Genomic DNA, 13917 nt, shown 5'->3' on the forward strand with positions numbered 1-13917 from the left:
GAGGGGTGAGTGTTTTGAGGGGTGAGTGTGTTCACAGAAGGGCTAGGGCCAAGCACAGGTCTTGTAATTTTTGATAATCACAATGTCTAGTTAACAGCAGCAACAAGAATAGAAAACCTCTGAGATCTAATTTGTTCTTTTATTTCTGAAGGATGGAGATTTAAACAAAACTGTAAGGAAGCTAATATCTCACACTAAAGCTTCCTTTCTTTTTTCATTTTGGCTGGCCTCTAACAGAAGCCAGGGATGAACTATGCCAGGAGAGGCCAAATGTTTTCACAGACCATGTGTATCAAACGCCTAGTGTGCACTGGGCGTGGTACTAAGCACACATACACATCAGGGCATTATTGGGCAAATGACCCAGTGACTTTCCCACTTTACAGAGGAGGGTGCCAAGTGAGAACATGAAACAGCTTGCTCCAGGCACATAGCAGCGAGCTGCCTGCAGTATTTAGGCCCAGAAAGTCAAAGTGTTGTTCCTGAGCACAGTGTGCACTACTTCTCTAGAAAGCACACATATTTTTGTCTTAAAACTTTTCATCTCATAAGTAGGAAGAAATGAGAGAAGTGAAATACCATCAAGTGCGCACTGTGTGCTGGGGCTGTGTCTGCTCACAGCCTGCCCATCACTAACTGCAGCGCTCTGCCCACAGTCTCCTCATCACTAAGTGCAGCCGTTTGCACACTGTCTCCAATCTCTAACTGCAGCGGTCTGTCCACAGTCTCCCCTCACCAGCTGCAGCAGTCTGAGCACAGTCGGCCCATCACTAACTGCAACCATCTGGCCACAATCTCCCCATTACTAACTGCAGCAGTCTGCATAGTCTCCTCATCCTAACTGCAGCCCTCTGCCCACAGTCAGCCCATTAGTAACTGCAGCCATCTGGGCACAGTCTCCCCATCACTAAGTGCAGCCGCCGTGTGCACACACTCTGCCCATCACTAACTGCAGGCTTCTGCACACAGTGTCCCCATCACTAACTGCAGCTATCTGCGCACAGTCTCCCCATCAGTAAATGCAGCCATCTGTGCACAGTATCTCCATCATGAACTGCAGCCCTCGGCGCTCAGTCTCCCCATCATTAACTGAAGCAATCAGCGCACAGGCTGCCGAACACTAACTGCAGGCGTCTGCTCACATTCTCCACATCACTAACTGCAGTCTTCTGCACACAGTCATCCCATCACTAAGTGCATTCTTTTGTGCAACAATCTCTCCATCACTAACCGGGGCTCTCTCCTCTCACTTTCTCCCCTTCACTAACTGAATCCGTCTGTGCACAATCTCCTCATCACTAAGTGCAGCCATTTGCACACTGTCTCCCCTGGACTAACTGCAGCTGTCAGCGCACAGTCTCCCCAATAGTTACTGCAGCCATCTGCGTACAGTCTCCCCTCACTAACTTTAGCCTTCTGTACACAGTCTCCCCATCACTAACTGCAGCCGTCTCCACACAATCTCTCCATCACTGAGGGCAGATTTCTTGGGCGAGCTCAGGCCCTAGAGGCAACAGCAGACTGAGCTTTGGCTCAGTGACTTCACTCATCTTACAACTAATGAGAGTCACATGACCAGTGACTCCACTGTGCTGCTCAGAGGATTATCCAGCTGCCCCTTATATAGTTACAAAATCAAGTCCAAGTTCTTAACCTGGCTTTCATGGCCCCCGAAACCTGTTCAGTCTGTTTCTACAGTGTTCAGATCCTGACCCCCATCCTGAGTCGGCACTTCTCCCCCAATCTGCATGGTTATCCGTGTCTTCCTTGGTGTTTCCACGTCCATGTTTTGTTCAGCTAGCCCAGCGCTGGGGTCTGCTTCCCTCCAGGGACATCCGGAGGCCTGGTTCAGCACTGAACACTTACTCCCTAGGGGACCTTGCTGCAAGGTTGTGGGAATAATAATAAATGTTAGCCAAACGGGTTTTCTTAAAAATTAAAAGCACTGCTCTTGATTCTGCAGTGAAATTAATCCAATAGTCCGGGAACACTTTCATTCCTGCCTCTGAGCAGCTCCGTCCTCCCTGTGGCCCACACAAGGGGCTCTGCAGGGTCCATGTGCTGCTCTTGCGTGAGTTGCTTCTGACCACTCCCCGCAGCTCCTCCCTGCTCCGTGTCCTGCTGACCCGGCTGACTGCTCAGAGGCTCTCAACCCATCACCTCCCCTCTAGATGTGACCCAGCCTATGACACCTCCTCCGTCTCTTCATGCTGACTCTGACACTGTGACCCAGCTCTGCCAGCAAAGCCTTCCTTCTGGCCCTGAGGATTCTCCAACCTCGTAAGCAGAGGAGCAGATGAGGCTGGTACTCACCCACCCCGCTCCACACTCACCATCCCAGCCTGGTGCTCAGGTTCCTTCTGTGATGGGGGTGCAGCAGAGGTAGTCCAGCCCCAGGGCAGCCATGCCCACTGCTGGTGGGCTGGCAGATAGTCCTCACCCTCAGAAGGAAGCTATACCCGCACAATGCTGAACTTCTCAGGGTATAGCTTCCTCCTCCCTTACCCGTCCCTCTCTCCCAGTCTCCTAAATAAACAACTTATATCCCATCTGGCTGCTGCTTCTGGGGTACCCCAACCTCAGGCTCCCACCTGCTCTCATCTTTAACACATGGCCCTCTCACATAAAAACTCAAGATGGAAGTTAAGAAAAATGAGCTTCTCAAAAGTCAGAAGAGACCACATAATTCATGATTCCACTGATATAAACAGTCCAGAACAGGCAAGGCTGTAGACAGGGAACAGATCGGCAGTTTCCAGGGAGGGAGGGACAGATCCGTGAGTGCGTCATGCGGTGGAGCTTCTGTTCAGGGCAATGGAAACATCTAGATGTGACAGGAAGGCTGTGAGTACCGTAATGTGACCAATGCCACAGAACCGTAGGCTTTCGCATCGTTACAGTGGTGAGTGTAATGTCTTCGTGTGTTTTACCACAATAATAATAAAAACAAGACACCACGTGGCAGATTCTTACTACGTTTCCAGGGCATGGGAGTCTCTGTTTGGCACCCCTGTGCCAGTCCTCCTTTCCCAGGGTGGCTTTCCTGCTTTAGTGTCACATCGGGAACTGGTGTCCCACTGCCTCTGTTCAGGCTGCAGACACCATGCAGGCTGAGGACTCCAGCAGGCCTCCAATAGGTCCCAAGAGTCACATCTGCAGAAACCTGCAGAAACCTGTGGCCTCCCCGCAAAGCTGGGACTTCCTCTTGACTCACCAACAAACACCTTCCTCAGTCCTGGCAGCTGCATCCCACTTAGGACCTTGCAGGTCAATTTAGAAGCTAATGGTGCCCATATGGACAGTGCTGAAACCCAAACTGTCTGCAGCTGCTGGGCTGCGAGGCCAGATGTTCAGCTCCGTCTCCTCCAGCTGAGGATGAATTATCTGAGGCGATCATGGGAGACGGTCAGCTCAGAAACATAGTCATCTCAGGACCTAAAAGGAGGGCCTGAGTTGTAAGTAACAGAACAGAGGCTACAGGCTACGGGCTCCCAGGGAGAGGAATGTGGTCTGCAGGTTTGTCTGAATGGGCCACCAGTGCATTTTGTTTTCTTAATTAATTACCATCATTTACAAGTTGCCCACCAGGCACCACCCCTGCATCTCACACCTGGCTTGTTTCTCTATTTTAAAAGCCCCCACTTAAAGCAAAGCTCGCTTACAGCACAGCGATTCCTTTGGTGAAACAAGCATTTTATCCTCAGGCTTCACTGTAGGTGGCAAAGAATGCATTGAGGGCACGGAGAGGACCCTGGGCTCTGAGGACTCCTTGTGATGGTACCAGCCACCTGTCAGGAGGGTTCCGACCCGTCCTACATCTCAATCAATAAAGCCTCCGAGTGAGGACACACAATGGGTGAATCCTTTGGCTGACCTTCTCCTGCGGCCACTCATCCAACCCACCTGCTCAGCCCTGTTACACTTAAGTGGGACCGCATGGCTGCGTTTGAGGCGCCTGGCAGACGTGAGCGCTGCTCTGGGCACAGTGTCCCAGCCTCTTCCTTTCCCTTTCCGCTCTCTACTTTCCCATTCCATGAGGTGAATGGCTTTAATGGAGGGCAGAGCTGCAAAATCAAAGGACCATGGGTCCCCGAGTCGCTTGTTGCAGGAAAGGCTTCAATAAGAAAACATCTGCATTAGACTCCTGGGTGAGTGTTAAGCTTGTATTGGGTTAAATTACTGAAATTTTGAGTCATCTGTCATACTAGACTAATGCTCATAAGATAAGATGTTACCCCAACAAAGGGACCTACTCGCCTTCCAGCTCCGGGCCTCAGGAGTCACCAGTTGTCATCAATCGCTTTTGAAGTTTCTCAGAACTCCACACACCTGCTGTGTTCCCTGCAGACTCCATAACCACCTCTGAGTCTGCTGGAGTTTGCTGGACGTGGGTAAGAGAATGATTCCTCCCACACCCAGTATGTGCTGCTGTGTTCTTGGCCACTCTGTGCCTCTGTAGAACCCAAAAAGCCCCGGAATCTCCTGACAATCCCAAGCGGAGGGTATGCTGTTCCGGTTTAGACCCACACCATCTCCCCAAAGTTTCCCAGGGTCTGAGGTAGAGGTTTAGAATGGATCATACAGGAAATATCCTCACTGGTGGACTAGTTCTCTGGTGGGTTCATGCTGCTGCAAGGTGGGATCTGGGGAGAAGATCCTCTCCCTCTCCCCTCTCCTTCCTGGATGCCATGGTTTGAGCATCTCTCCTCTGCCATGGCTTTCTACAATGCCATTCTGCCTTGGAACCAGCTAACCATGGACCCAGCCCTCTTGAACCCTAAGTCTCTTCTTTGAAGCTGTGGGTGTCAGGTGCTCTATAGAGCAACAGGAAATCTAATACATATATATTGACCCAAAGTCAATGTGTCTTTACATGGCAAGGAAAATAAAATTCAGACACTTGTCATCCTCTATGGAAGGGATGCTCCATGACTTTGAATTCCTAGGAACTTTCAGAGAAATATCAGGCCCTTCAGTCTTCATGGAATTTATGTTTTGGTCTCTCACAGATGTGATCTCCTAAGGCTTCAGACTTCTTATCAATTACCCTCCTTCTCAGGCAATGAGCATCTTGTCCCCAATATTCTGGTCAGCTTGATGTTCTGTAAAAAATCGAGATCCCTTCACCCTACATTGTCACAGACAGGAGAGTGAAAAAAAAAAAACCCTGCAACAAGAATGTCCCTATGGGCCGGGGGTTTAGCTCAGCAGCGTAAGTGCCTGCTTGGCAAACGTGAAGTTGTGAGTTCAATCCCTGGCACCAAAAAGTACATCAAGAAATATGTACAAAGAATGTCACTATGTACTTCTATCCTTTCCCAGTGCAGAATGCAACTCCTTCTTCCAAATGATGGAGGACTGAAGACACGTGCACCAGGCCAAGTCTGGTGAAGAAGCCGTGTCATGCACAGCAGGTATGGCCAGGCTGTCCCCAGCTAGGACCACCATCTAGCATTGACTACCTGGCCCTTGAATAGAGAAAACAGGTGTGTTGAATGGGAAACGTGAGTAGTCATGACCAGAAAAGGCCTACCACCATTCATCATGGCAGTGGCTTTCAAACCTTAAAGTTCATCAGAATCACCTGAAAGGTTAATTAAACTACAGACTTCAGGACTCGTGATTTTTAATATAGTAGGCCAGGAGTGGGACTTGTGAATTTGTTTTTTGTGTTTTTTTGTGTTCTCTTGGTTGGTTTTTAAAGTTCTAAGGTGATGCTAAAGTTACTGAACCACAATTTGCAAAGCACTGCTTTGTGCTGCTTCAAGTCCTATTAAAGACAATGCTGTCTAAAATTCCTTTGGGGATATGGTATACTTACTCACTTGGCCAGCATGTCAGGAAATAGGCTCAGGGGATTTTATCTGACCCTTTCCATCATGACGGCTCTCATTCCAAGGTCAAGAGACCAAAGTGACTAAATATCAATGATCGAGAAGATAAAAACCCTATGGATCCAATCTGATCAGACCTGGGCCAAGACTCCATTTGTCACGTGACTCCTACAAACTCTTCGGACTCCTCCAGGATGAAAGCCGCTGTTTGTCCGCCAGCTGCTGGTACGTTACCAGACACACTCTCAGACTTACCCTGTGTGAGGGAACTCTACCGTGGTGGTGCATGAGGGAGGTGACGCAAATCAAACGGCCTGGAGACAACTGTAGCAGCAGGACCACCAGCCCCGCTCACTCCTCCTCTGCCAGACACGTGGCTGGCCACGCATTTAAAACCAGCACCCAACTTGGCTTCATGGAGGACACGAGCAGATCTGAGTGGAAGGGAGGGCCACATCCCATCTCCCATGACCTCACGTGCTCACACTGCTGTGCCTCTATCTGTGCTGAGGGTGTTTTGCTTATGCACGGCCTCCTCTGCCATCTAGGTGACGAACACCTCCTGGAGCCATCTGTGTAGACTGGATGTGAGCAAAGGCTACCCCCCTAGGGCCAGGCCTTGCTCTGGTCAGAGGGTAACAGATTAATCTCTGGCCCTCCTGACCCAAGCATAGACACATATGACAACAGAAAACCCTAGGGCCAAGCTCAATTCCTGCTGTCCGCACATGTTCATATCAGCCTTATCTGATGGTGTATTCTAGCTTCCTTTGTCCCTAACTGCCACTCTCAGAATTGTCTTCTGAGAAAGCTACCTGTGTGCATGTCCTCAACCCGAGCTAGGACAGAGCCCACAGAATACAGACAGCATCTTTGCTCAGCGAGGGAAATAAGAAAGAAAAGACGTGGATTTATTCCTGAGTCCCCCCACAGTAAGGATCAAGTAAAGAATAAGAGCACAGGAAAAACAGCCAGAGAAAAAGGAAATTCAGGAGAGATGTTTCCCAGAAGCCACAGGAGGAAAGAGCTTCAGGAGAGAGAAGGACTAGTGGAGTGAAGCCAGCGGACATCAAGGAGAAATCAGGTAGGTCAAGGCAGGCCTGGTGAAAGCCTCCTGGCCTCCCGAAACTTGTCACAAACTGGTCCTCTGGTGTTATAATGTGATGTCTGTTCAGAAAAGATTGCTGTTAGTGCTGCAGGAGAGCTATGGAAGGGCCAAGGACCCCAGAGGGCCAGGATGTGGCCCAGGTGCTGGGCTAGAGGTCAAGAGGAGCAGGATACAAGAAAAACGTGTTACAGCAGGATGGAGGTGAGGGGTGGGGCAGGCGGCTGGAGCTCTCCGAGCTGGTCCACGGGGCGGGTGGGGCAGGCCACCCCACCTTTGAGGTGCAGATGTGTGGAAACAGTGACTCAGATTCTGGCTGAATATTGAAAGTGGTAAGGGAAGGTTAGCTCTCAAGTCCCCAGGGGCCTTAAGTGGCCGCTGGTGGCCTCACAGTTGTCACAGCAGCTGCCGGCTGTACTGCGGCCAGCGCCAGGAGGCAGGCTGACCTGAGCTGAGATGGGCCACGGCGCAAAACCCACACTGGACGTGCAGACTTGGTAAAATATCAAAACTAGTGCCCCTGCTCATTATTATTATTTGTAAATATGGCCACTAGTAAATTTCAAGTTACATTTGTGACTTCTTTTTTATTTCTTTAGGCTAGTATTACCATATATGTTAAAATTATTTAACAGACTATTATGTTGCTGTCAAACAATTCTTATGGTGTGGGTACTAATTCCTCTCATAATGTGTTTTGTTTTGGTCTAGATAATTCCAAAATGTAGAAGAGAGGCACAGATGCAATAATTTTTTTAAGTATTTTTTAGTTCATAGCACATGTCTGGAGGGTTGGAGTTTGTATAATTGAAAAAAGCATGTCATTCAGGGTTTGTGTTCAGCCGTACATAACAGAGAACTACGCAGTAGCAAACTGACCTGATAATAATTTTTCTCATAAGTGACCAGTACCGGGTGCTGGGCTCGGTCAGGTGGGGATAAGGGCTCTGCAGGCCTCCTGGGCTTTGGCTCACACTCACTGAAGGCTCAGCTCCCATCACCACATCCATGGAAGGAACGGGGAAGGCAGGCAAGGCATCATCGGAGTTTGTCCCTCGTTGAAAAGCTTTCCCAGAAGCGCCACCCCATGACTTCTGGTTACGTCTCGCCAGTTGAAACTACATCTGGGGAAAGCTGAGAAATGTAGGGTTACCTAGGCCAGCAGACATCCCCGCTGCAACAAGAGCTGGAAGTATCTGTCCACCTCGTGGATTATTGCAGTGGCTGATGGGCACTGTATCCCCGCCCCTCCTGTGTGCAAGGCCGATTGAGCCATGGGGGAAAATTCAGGATCACAAGACATCTGCTCTGCCAGCTTCCAACAGCTTATATTAATACCTCACACCCACAGGGGGAGATTCGCTTCCAACTGTGCTCCTGTCACCAGAGACTTCCCGCAAGGTAAAACCGTAATGCCTTTGTAAAGCCAACTATTACCCACAGACATTACAGATTCACAGAGGGCCAAGTGCTTACCCTAATGCTAAGAAAAAGTCAAGTCTTTTCATTCAAAATTATCCGCCCAGCCCCAGGGCAAGGCTGTCTGTGAGGCCACAGGATTCCAAATGGGAAGAGCCCTGCTGTCAAAAAATCCACAGGCTTGTGGGGAAGCACACAACATACACTCAGATACTTGCAGTGCAATCAAACCTGTTGGAATAGATCTTGAAGTTCTGGCAATCATCAGGTTGATTCCTGGGATCAAGCTGGGCCAATGTGCACACAACGCTGTGTCACTGATGGTAGTTATGGCATGCTGTGTCCTGAGCCTTGTGTCACCGAATGACGGCACACACAGAGCCTCATGTGTTCTTCAGAGCTGCCTTTGAGGTAGGCACAGTATCTGCACATGCAGCAGCTGAGAACCCCATGACACACTGGTGTCCTCCACTGCCCCTTGCAGCCCTCTCACCGCCAGGACACTATGGGACTGTCTGTTCACCATCTACTGCCCCTGCTAGGTCAGCCCACAGGCACTGGGGCCACATCTGTCCCCACCCCCACCAGACACCAGGTCTTCCTTGGTGCCTGGATATGCAAATGTTCCTGCCCAGCGACTTTATTTCTAATTAGGCCCAGCACAGCAATGCTTGTTTTATTGACAGAGCTTCCCTGCAGGGCTGGAATGGAAGGGTTCCTAGGGATGCCTCCAAGCTGGGGAAGGGAACTGTGGTTACATAAGTGAGATCTGCCTGAAGAGTAGGGAGGGCAGTAAGTGTGCCATGGTGTCATCAGTTCCAAGTCAGAGTGCTAGAGTTTGGTGGGGAAGCCCCTTCATTGTGCCACCCCAACGTCAATCACAGTAGACACCCAACGCTAAGCCACTGCCAAGTGCTTGCTTCAGTTAATGGACTTTATCAACTGCTAACAGCACCAAAAACCAGTTTTGTTCAATAAAGATCCTCCTGTACCCTCTAATAATGAATGACCCCTGGCAGCTCTCAACGTTCTAAGAGCTAGTCTGTAATTCACAGAGGACTTGTGGCCCCCAAGAGGACACTCTTGGAGACAGTTAGTCCCTTTCTCTACCAGCCCAGCACTAATGAGCAACATTCCATTGATTTCTTCATTTTCAGATGGAAACAAGGCACCGCTCTGCCTCCTAGAGATGCCAAGAAGAAAGAGCACCAACAGGTATGTCATGGTTTATGTGGGTGGCCCCCAGGCCTCATGCGTTTACATTATGCACCTGTGACTGGTTCATTGTCTAGTGCTCGGATTGATGGTGTCAGTGCTACACCCACATAGGGGTGGAGCCAGCATACAACGTAATTGCAGGAAGAAGGCACGTCTCGCTCTCTCTTGCCAGTTTCTCCTTGCTGTTTGCAGCTGCCATGAACTGTGGCCCTGCCATGCCACCCTACTTGGAGCCAACTGAGTATGGACCGAAACCTCCAAAAACTGTAAGAAATAAACCTTTCCTTTCCCAACTTGGTGCATCAGGTATTTTGTCTCAGCGACAAGTTAAAAGTAACTAAGACAAGGTAAGAACCTGTAACCCTTCCGTCAGCCCATCCAGCCTGGCTCGCCCTGCCCACTGACTTACATCATTTGTTCTTAACCAATAAGTAAGTTTCCTCAGCTCGGAGGACTGAATAAAGATCTCACAGAAAATGTTGCTTCCAAAGAGCAGATGGAGGACACAGGAAATGCATTTACTGCCAGCCAACAAGATGTCCAAAGGCCTCGAGCCTGGGCTATCTCACTGACCCTTGGCTCCTGCTACCTTCATCACCTGCATTCAGTCAAGCATTCAGCAGGGCACTGATGGGAGTCTTTCCCTTCACGGCCTTGTAAACAGTCTCAGTTAACCTCTCGGGCTGAGCAGGGGTGACAGCGGGGAGGGGGCAGGAAGGGCGAACAAACAAGTTAGAAAGTTAAAGAAAATAACAGATGAAGGGGAAGACAGAACTCATATCAACACACGGCGTGTTGCAGGTTACCTGACCATGGTGATGCTCCGAAGCTTCCCCGTGAGGGCAGCTGGGCTGATGCTCAGTGTTGAGTCCAACAGGTGGAATTTGGTCCAAACACAGCAGTGGTTGAAGCCAAATCTTTACCTAGCACAGATACATTTCAAAATAATCATGACTTTGTGCTAATCCTCAGCATTTCTGTCACTTTCGAAACAGAAATAGCCTCTGCCCCTCTGCCCTGCAAATCTGTCCCAAGGCACACAGGCATGGAGATGGTGCCACAAGTGTGAGCAGCATGAGGTGTGCCAGGGCACCCTGGCCACCAGCGGGAGGGGATGCAGCTGATGAATGCTAAAACCAGTAGTGATTATGACGAGGAGGCTCTGGACACAGGTTAGGAGGGAAGCTGGGCTGGAGCTGAGGAACCTGGCTGCAGTCGGGTGGGCAGAGCAGGGCACAGAGCGGGGCGCCTCTGCAGGCCCAGCAGGGCTGCTGGTGCATAAAGACGGGCTCGGGAGAGAGAGGCGGGCAGCAGGAAGAGGCTGTGGTCAGAACCCCCACGGCACAAACCGCAGTGCAAGCCTAGACCCCTGTCTGAATGGAAAGCACATCTTAGAGCTCAGTAAACACTGCAGAAAGTACAAACACACAAGCAGAGCGCGCAGACCACCACCGCACTCTCAGCTGGACTGCGGCCCCACTCAGAGCCGTGGACGGCTCAGACCTGGGCCCGGCCAGCCGGAGCCGGACAGCCAGAGTCCTGGCTGAGCACTCAGGTCCGGAAAGAGTTTCTTACGGGGCAGGAAACTCTGCCCTCTGTGAAATGATTCGTGAAGCCAATTTCATGGCATATCCCATCACTGTTTCAAAGAACAGTGAAATAGGAAAATAACACTTATCATCAAATGTTTGTATTTTTGCATATTTTTGCATAGGACTCATGGGAGAATCCATTATGATCCTAAATGAATTCCCTACTACCACAGTTAAGCACGTACATTTAAAAATGTATTGAATTTTCAAATTTTATCCTGTCTGTTCTTTATCACATGGGAAATTCTATGTCGTCTAGGTCGGTACTTTATTATTATGCTTCTGATTATTGTCCTAGAAGTAATATCTACGTGGGAAACAGAAGTCTCTCAACTCTGGGTAAATACGACGAGAAAACTGAATTTCTCCTTTGAGTACAGTGACCAGTTTCTCCGCCGGCTGGTACCCGACAGCGTGCTTGAGACTCAGGGAAAACACGTTTTACAGTGGACGTGTTTCTCACATCTTCAGCAGTGGTGACCTTTCATCGACTCCACATTTTCTTGAAAAGATGTGAATCCTACTGCCAACTGTTCAGTGTTTTATTTTCTGTGGTAGACATTTAATCTCCTTTGTTATTTAGTTGGTTAGAGCATTTCTGAAATATTACTTGTATAGCTGGATAAATTCAAATGGTTCATGTAAAATTGTATCAGCTGTGCAGAAAAACTCATCAGTGACCTTACCTGGAATTTTCTAATGACCTATACTAAAAAGTGGGTAAAAAGCTTAAATTATCAGGCTGGTGATTTAGCTCAGCGGCATAAGCGCCTGCCTTGCAAGCACGCAGTTATGAGTTTGATTCCTGGTACTGATTAAAAAAAAGCTTAAGTTATCTAACTTAAATTAGTCATGTGAGTAATTCACTTGTTCATTATTCTACTGCTTTAAGCTTTTTAATAAAGTAATACCTGGAAGTTTGTTTTCTAAAAACCCACACCTGACATGATTAATTTTGGATTTATTTTCTGCAAGCACACTATCTTAGCTACTTTTCTCGTTACTGATACAAAACACCTGACACCCAGATTTAAGGTAGGGAGGATTAATTTGGCTCATGGTTTGTAGAAGTTGCAGTCCATAGTCAGCTGGCTGCAAGGCAGGGGCATGGCAGAGGGCCTCCTGGAGGAGAAAAGTCCACGGCAAGCAGGCAGGGAGAGCACATTAATGCTTCTTCTGTCCCTCAAATTTTATGCAGCCTCAACTAAATGCCATGTGAGAGAGACTTGGAACAGACTGGGCATCAGCCCCAGCTGTATTAATCAGAGCACAGAAGAAGTGGCACATTTGTGGAGAAATTTTCCAGAAGCCAAAGCAGTGTAGAAATGAATGTGGGTTTTGTCGAAAGCACTCTCTGAGCATCTTGTGTCTGTGTGTTGGTCTCTTCACGGTGTGTAGGTAGTGGAGAGCACTGAGCAGAGGGTGCCTCCCCGCAGAGCAAAGGGCAGGTTTGGATCAAGTCTGCCTCTGCCCATTAGAAGCCTCCAGGTTCTAGGCCAGGCATGGTGGCACACACCTATGTGCCCAGCACTCAGGGAGGCTTAAGCAGGAGGAATGCAAATCTAATTCCAGCCTGGGCTACTTAGCAACTTAGCAAAACCCTCTCCTAAAATTAAGAAAAGGGCTGGAGATGTAGCCAGTGAAAGTGCCCTGGTCCAATGCTGAGTATCACTAACAAATAAATAAAAACAAAGCTATAAATTCTATAACGCCAAGTTCCTTCCTCATTGCATGAAAATCCAACCTTTGGCATCTGCCTGGACCCTGCCTGGCCCTTTGGAGACCAACACAGGTTTTAAATCTTATTTTGTGTTCTCCATTGATATTTTTCCATTTTCTTTATACATCTTATATACATTTTGTGTTCAAGATATCTGTAGCTTGTGTGCTATTGTCGTTTTCCCCAAAGCACATTGTTTTATATTCTGTTTTTTAATTTGCACCAGCTTGGGGAAAAACACTTTTGCACATGTATTTTATAGCATCCTCACCAAATCCTGATAGTTCTCCAGCTGCTGCACTGGGCCCCCTAGGCTGATGCACTAGACGTTTGTAAACGGTAATGGCTGTGTCTCTTGCTTTGCAGTGTGTCTCCCTCTTACTTATTCTGTATCTACAGTTTGGGCTAGAATCTCTAGACAACACTAACAGGCTTGCATACCCCTGCACTTCATGGCCTTTTACTCTATCTGTAAGATTGGTCCTGTATTAGTAAGAAGTTTTTTCTCATGTTGATGGAGCATTATTTTGGCTTTAGAATAAGACTTTTTATTAGGAAAAATCTTGAGTGTTACCTAGGGCCTTTGTGGTTCCTGTCCAAATGATCATATCCTAAACAACCTTCCACAGGGAACCTTTCTGGTAGATATTAGTAGGGAGGACTTTAACAAAACCAGCTGTTCAGACACATCAATTTGGGAAACACTGTGACCACTTTTAAAATTCAAAATGTAACCATCTCATTAAAGTTTCTGAGCAACACTGAAGTAACAATAGAATAACTTTGTTGAGCCACAATTTCCCGAAGTTACCTAAGCGTGCATGAGTGAACGTCAGACCTCGCCTTCCCCCCACATCTTGGTGTGGCCCCAGTGACGTGAGACTGTGTGGCGCACAGAACCCTTTCCCAGCAAATCATCCCCATGCTGCTGTTTCAGGGTGCTGTACACTGCGTGCTTGCAGCACCTCCACCCCGAAGTCATATGTTTGAGCCACTCTGGTGGCTTTTGGGAGCAAGATTCTGAGTGGA

General features: G+C 48.6%; 1 long non-coding RNA gene across 1 annotated transcript in view; it reads right to left on the reverse strand.

The window, feature by feature from the left end:
• Nucleotides 1–7661: 7661 nt before the first annotated feature.
• The window catches only part of LOC106027704 (uncharacterized), a 29936-nt gene continuing 23680 nt past the window's right edge, over nt 7662–13917 (reverse strand). Inside the window, exon 4 of the long non-coding RNA XR_010047884.1 lies at nt 7662–10499. This is a non-coding gene — a long non-coding RNA (uncharacterized LOC106027704). The remainder of the gene's footprint in view (nt 10500–13917) is intronic.

This window comes from Cavia porcellus, unplaced genomic scaffold (genome assembly GCF_034190915.1).
Source record: "Cavia porcellus strain 051 isolate PalLab524CR breed Dunkin Hartley unplaced genomic scaffold, mCavPor4.1 scaffold_6, whole genome shotgun sequence".
Classification (NCBI taxonomy): domain Eukaryota; kingdom Metazoa; phylum Chordata; class Mammalia; order Rodentia; family Caviidae; genus Cavia; species Cavia porcellus.